The sequence below is a fragment of the Miscanthus floridulus genome, chromosome 6 (assembly GCF_019320115.1).
Source record: "Miscanthus floridulus cultivar M001 chromosome 6, ASM1932011v1, whole genome shotgun sequence".
Taxonomy (NCBI): Eukaryota; Viridiplantae; Streptophyta; class Magnoliopsida; order Poales; family Poaceae; genus Miscanthus; species Miscanthus floridulus.
The window spans coordinates 98,003,052-98,010,025 of record NC_089585.1 but is presented as its reverse complement, the minus strand read 5'-3'; the positions used below and the strand labels follow the sequence as shown (position 1 = coordinate 98,010,025).

At 54.8% G+C, this 6,974-nt stretch overlaps 1 pseudogene; it reads left to right on the top strand.

Moving 5' to 3' along the window:
* Window positions 1-2,663: 2,663 nt before the first annotated feature.
* LOC136460869 (LRR receptor-like serine/threonine-protein kinase RGI5) lies at window positions 2,664-4,372 on the top strand (annotated as a pseudogene).
* The last annotated feature ends 2,602 nt before the right edge of the window (window positions 4,373-6,974 follow it).

Below are 6,974 nucleotides of genomic sequence, written 5' to 3'. Positions count from 1 at the left end.
CTTGCCAAGCCGGTAGAGCGGATAGTGATGATTTCATTATCCACAACCTTCTATTGTTCTTGGTCGATTCGACACAAATGTGGTTGGAACACCTTCCGCCCAACCGAATCCAATGTTGGGCGGACCTAAAAGAGATCTTTGGGGGAAACTTATAGGGCACATACGTGCATCTTGGAACCCATGGAATCTCAAAAACTATAGGCAGAAGCCCGGGGAAACTCTTCGTGGGTACATCCGGCGCTTCTCCTGGCAGTGCAACGAGCTGCCCAACGTCGCCGAAGCCGATGTCATAGGAGCTTTCATCTCTGGGACCACCTACGAGTCCCTTGTGCACAAGCTAGGACGTAAGGCACCACGAACCACCAAGGAGCTCCACAACATCACCCCCAGCCACGCCTCCGGTGAGGAGGCGGTCAGGATGATTTTTGACCGCCCCAAGGGCAAGGCAAAGCAGGACGAGGACACCAATGAAGGCGCCTCCAACCGCCCCAACAAGAAGAAGAACAAGCAGTGACGCGAGGGCTCGCTCGTGGCCACTGCTGACCTCAAGAGGGGTTAGAATCCCATCGAGGGTACCCTAGACCACTTCGAGAAGCTACTTGAAGGGCCATGCCCAAACCATGCTTTCCCCATCAAGCACCTATACAAGGACTACGCCCTCATGAAGCAGTTCTTGTCCGGAGGCTCCAATAAGGGGGAGCATAGGAAGGAGCCCAAGCCTGCCACAGATGATGCCAAGGGGAAGGTAGGTGGATTTTTGGCATTGGATGGCTGCCTCATAATCTTTGGAGGGTCAACGGCCTACGACTCTAGGCACCACTAGAAGCTTGCGCACTGCGAGATCTATACGGTCAAGCTGGCCGTGCCTTCCTTCCTCCGATGGTCGTAGTCTGCCATAACATTTGATCAGACCAACCACCTAGAAAGCATCCTGCAGCTGGGAAGATACCCACTCGTGGTCGACCCAATCATCGGCGCGAAGCGACTCACAAAAGTCTTGATGGATGGAGGCAGCGGCCTCAACCTCATGTACGCTAAAACGCTCGATGCCATGGGCATCGACCAATCGTGCATCTAGCCGACCTGGGCGCCTTTCCATGGCATCATGCCTAGAAAGCAGGCCATGCGACTTGGGCAGATTGATATGCCCATTACTTTCGAGAATCTGACCAATTATAGGACGAAGAAAGATTTTAACCAGCTCACAACATCTTTCATCACCCCCATTCGGATCATTCCGCTACGTCACAATGTCGTTTGGCTTGAAGAACACAGGGGCTACATTCCAACGCTGCATGCTCAAGTGTTTCAGGGATCTCATTGGGTGGACTATTGAGGCCTACATAGATGACATCATGGTCAAGTCCAAATGGGCTGACCAGGTCATAGCCGACCTAGAGCAGACCTTCACAAAACTTCGAGCAAACGACATTAAGCTCAACCCTGAGAAGTGCGTTTTTTAGGTCCCAAGGGGTGTGATGCTGGGTTTTATTGTCTCCAAGCGTGGCATCGAAGCCAACCCAGAGAAGATCTCAGCCATCACAAGGATGGGCCCGATTCAGAGCATAAAGGGGGTATAGCGAGTTATAGATTACCTCGCCGTGCTCAACCACTTTATCTCATGCCTTAGCAAATGAGGTCTCCCCCTCTATCGGCTTCTGAAGAAGGCTAACCATTTCGAATGGATGCGTGAGGACCAGGAGGCACTTGACAAGGTCAAGCAGCTCATGACAAAGGCCCCAATCCTAGTCCCTCTGACTGATGGGGAATCGCTTCTGCTCTACATTGTGGCCACCATGCAAGTGGTCAGCACCACCCTGTTGGTAGAGCAAGAAGAAGAGGGACACGCCCTCAAAGTACAGTGTCCTGTGTACTTCATTAGCGAGGTCTTGTCCGATTCTAAGAATCATTATTCCCAAATCTAGAAACTCCTATATGCCATCCTTATAGCCAAGAGGAAGTTGTGTCACTACTTTGAGACGCATCTAGTGATGGTCGTGACGTCCTTCCCTCTCGGCGAGGTCGTCCAAAATCAGAATGCCACAAGAAGAATCGCGAAGTGGGCACTCGAGCTGATGGGTCAAGGCATTTCATATGCCCCTCGGATGGTGTAGGGGTATGGCCCCTGGTACCCACGGAAGACCACATGGGCTGCACCCTTAGGGGCAACCCAGCCCACAAGATGAATCCTTGCGGGGCACGACTCTGGTCACCGCCTTCTGCAAGACATTTGGAAGATATCCCAAAGATACTATGAGATCTATTAGGATATGTATGATTCAAAGATTCCTATAATCAGTTATTACTTTCTAGTTATCTCTCAGATCTAACCGACTTGTAACCCTGCTCCCCAGACTATATAAGGTGGATAGGGACCCCCTCCAAACACACACAATATCATACGATAGCTAATACAAACTAGGGGAAATTGGCTGGCGGACACCCACAGTGATGGTTGTTTGCTGGCGAACACCCAAAGTGGAGTTGTATGCTAGAAGACACTATGGTTTGTTGTAATTATGCCAGAGGACACCGCGGGCTGGTTTCCACCGGTTGAGGAGAGAGAAAAATTCAGTTTGGACATCCGGTGCCCTTGATCCACGTTTGGGTCTGGTTGGACCATCTAATAACCGACCCGAGCCTGGTCTGGTTAACCGGTCACGTGCTCGCCGTAGAGCCAGGTGGTGTTGCTCTCACTGCCCAACACCTTCCTCAACCTGTCCTCGCTGCCGCCACCGCTCGCCATGCTCTCCTCGCTACAGCTGCTCAACCTCTCCACCTGCATCATCTCCGGGACCATCCCGCTCTCGTACGTGTCGCTCTCCGCGCTGCGCGTCCTGGACCTGTCCTCCAACGCGCTCACTGGCAACATCCCCGACGAGCTCGGCGTGCTCTCGGGGCTCCAGTTCTTGCTCCTCAACTCCAACCACCTCACTGGCGGCATCCCGCGCTCCAGCAGTTCCACATCGGTGGCAACCCGATGCTATCAGGCCCCATCCTGCCCTCGTTCAGTGCGCTCTCCAACCTCACCGTCTTTGGCGCCACGGCCACCGCGCTATCTGGTCCCATCTTTGAGGAGTTAGGCAGCCTCGTCAACCTCCAGACGCTGGCATTGTACGACACCAGTGTGTCCGGGTCCATACCCGCCGCGCTCGATGGCTGTGTCGAGCTATGCAACCTCTACCTTCACATGAACAAGCTCACCGGCCATGTATCGCCGGAGCTTGGGCGGCTACAGAAGCTCACCAGTCTACTCCTCTAGGGCAACGCCCTCTCCGAGAAGATCCCACCAGAGCTATCCAACTACTCCGCATTGGTTGTGCTCGACCTGTCGAGCAACCGGCTTACCGGCGAGGTGCCCAGGGCGCTCGGATGGCTTAGCGTGCTCGAGCAGCTGCACCTGTCGGACAACCAGCTCACAGGGCGCATACTGTCGGAGCTCAGCAACTTGAGCAGCCTCACCATGCTGCAACTCGACAAGAATGGCTTCTCGGGTGTGATCCCGCCGCAGCTAGGAGAGCTAAAGGCGCTGCAGGTGCTGTTCCTCTAGGGCAACGCGCTATGTGGCGTGATCCCATCGTCGCTGGGCAACTGCACAGAGCTGTATGTGCTAGACCTGTCAAAGAACCGCCTCTCCGGCGGCATCCCCGATGAGGTGTTCGCGCCGCAGAAGTTCAGCAAGCTCCTCCTCCTGGGCAATGAGCTCTCTGGTCCGCTCCCCCCGAGCGTCGCCAACTGCATATCACTGGTGCGCCTCTGGTTCGGCGAGAACTAGCTCGTCAGCGAGATACCCAGAGAGATTGGCAAGCTGCGGAACCTAGTGTTCCTAGACCTATACTCGAATAGGTTCATAGGCTCGTTGCCCACCGAGCTCGCCAACATCACGGTGCTGGAGCTGCTGGACGTGCACAACAACAACTTCACTGGTGGCATCCCACCGTAGTTTGGGGAGCTCATGAACCTGGAGCAGCTCAACCTGAGCATGAATAAGCTCACTGGCGAGATACCGGTGAGCTTTGGCAACTTTAGCTACCTTAACAAGCTGATCCTCAGCGTCAACAATCTGTTTGGGCCATTGCCCAAGTCAACTCAGAACCTTTAGAAGCTGACAATGGTGGACCTCAGCAACAACAGCTTCTCTGGCCCGATATCGCCGGAGATCGGTGCGCTGTCGAGCCTAGGCATCAGCCTCGACCTAAGCTCGAACAGGTTCGTCAGTGAGCTACCGGACGAGATGTTCGGTCTGACACAGCTACAGTCACTCAACCTCGCGAGCAACGGCCTCTACGGCAGCATCTCAGTCCAACCAGACCCAAACATGGCTCAGGGGCACCAGATGTCCAAACTGAATTTTTCTCTCCTCAACCGGTAGAAACTAGCCCGCGGTGTCCTCTGGTATAATTACAACAAACCAGAGTGTCTTATAGCATACAGCTCCACTTTGGGTGTTCACCAGCAAACGACCACCACTATGGGTGTCCGCCAGACAATTTCCCCTACAAACTAACAGACCACAGGAGTAGGGTATTATATCATACTGACGGCCTAAACATGTCTAACTCGTGTGTCTATGTTGCCTTCTTGTTCTTGATCTCACGCTCCCCTGCCGATCAATCTACCTTTATAGGATACCCCTCGAAGGACTACCGATGATATTCTGTCGACAGTTGGCGCGCCAGGTAGGGGTGGGCGTGTTGTTTCCTTATCGAACAAGATGGTTTTTTCCGTAGGCACTTTGTCCCTCCTACAAACTGGCTAGATCTTCATGGTCGGATTGATCTCATGGACCATCAATGCTGATGGAGTCAGAGAGCTCCTTGAGCCGGCGTAGATCAGTTCTGCGCCGACCACCCCCGCACCTGCAACTACAAATCCGATCTTGGAACCACTTCTGAGGTCGCCTTCATCAACGACCCACCACCCGCTTCCTTGCTACCAGAAGAGGCAGATCAACAACGATGATCTGATCAAATCCATTGATCAGGTCGGTCTGAAGCTCGCCGATTGCCTCTCGATCGCCGAATCGGCCCTGGACACTTTGGTTCAGCGACGACCACCCTCTGATCCAAATCTATCGGAGGCTGCTCTGAAAACTCCGGGAGTTGTGGCTCTACCCTTTGGGTTCACCAATGCCGCCGCCGCTTACCAACATGCCCTAAGGGGCAGATTCACTGACCAAGTTGAAGACGTCCATCCTCTCATCGACCCGATAGCGTCGTACGCCGCCGACCGGACTTTCTGTCTAAAGCTAAGTCACGCTTTAATATTTTACTAAATATTCTCCAGTCTCCATATATCGCCACAATGTTTCTCCGAACTGTTTTCTCCATATTTGCTCTCCAAACGATTTTCTGAACCCCCAAACAGTCCTATTGATGCTCTAACACCTCCAGAGATGGCCCTATCTCCGGCTCCTCCCTACACGTGCACGAGCGTCTGCCCTCTGCATTATGGGTGGTCGGCAGCGGCTCCTTAGTGACTATTGTTCCTCCTACACGTGCACGGGCTCCGTACTCCGCGTTATGGTTAACATGCTAGCTAGGGTTGGAGACTCAGCTACACACTAACTGTTTGGGCGGTTTATATTAAATGCATCTACACTCCAACTGATCGCCAAGCTACATACGCTATTTTTTCTCCGGAGTTCATATATTTTTACATCATGTACTACCCGTTCTACATGTTTGTTTTTGTAGGGTCATCATCTAGGTGATCGGACCACCTGGTGCTCGGACTTCTCCACCGATCAACTGGTTCATCGACTTCGTCGCCAACCAATTGATTGGACTGTTCGCCGGTCGTTTCTAGTCAATGCTCACTTTGCTACCGACCAGTTGACCAGAATGTTCGTCGCTCATGCTTCATCGCCAGCTACGTCGGTTACTCCTCAGCCTTTGGATTCTTCGTGCTCGAGGACTAAGTGGGCACACTTCACCACACAGACGTCGCCAGCTACGCCGGTGCTCGGACCTCGCCAGATTCACTAGGAACTCCTCGGTGCTCGGACATCACCAGCTACGCTAGGGACTCCTCGGTGCTCAGACATCACCAGCAACGCAGGGGACTTCTTGCTCCTTGGTGTTCGGTCATCGCCAGCGACGCCGGGGGATCCTCGCTCCTTGGTGTTTGGACATCGCCAGCGACACCGAGGGCTCCTCGCTCCTCGATGCTCGGTCATCGCCAGCAACGCCGGGGGCTCCTTGCTCCTCGGTGCTCGGTCATCACCAACGACACCAAGGACTCCTCTCTCCTCGGTGCTCGGTCATCGTCGGTGATGCTAGGGACTCATCGCTCCTCGGTGGTCGATCATCGCCAGCGATGCCGGGGGCTCCTCGCTCCTTGGTACGCTGAGGGCTCATCGCTCCTTGGTGCTTGGTCATCGCCAGTGACACCGAGGACTCCTCGCTCCTCGGTGTTCGGACCTCGCCAGCTTTATCGAGGACTCCTCGATGCTTGGACATCACCAGCTTCGCTGGGGACTCCTCGGTGCTTGGACATCGCCGCCTACACCGGGGACTCCTCGGTGCTCGGTCATCGCCAGCGACGCCGGGGACTCCTTGCTCCTCGGTGCTTGGACATCGCCAGCGACACCAAGGACTCCTCACTCCTTGGTGCTCGGTCATCGCCAGCGACGCCGAGGACTCCTTGCTCCTTAGTGCTCGGTCATCGCTAGCTTCGCCGGGAACTCCTCGGTGCTCGGACATCGCCACCTACGCTGGGGACTCCTCGCTCCTTGGTGCTCGGACATTGCCAGCGATGTTGGGGACTCCTCGGTGCTCAGTCATCGCCAGCGACGCCGAAGACTCGTCACTCCTCGGTGCTCGGTCATCGCCAGCGATGCCGAGGACTCCTCGCTCCTCGATGCTCAGTCATCGCCAGCGACGCTGGGGACTCCTCGCTCCTCGGTGCTCGAACATCGCCAGCAACACCGAGGACTCCTCGCTCCTCGGTACTCGGACATCACCAGTGACACC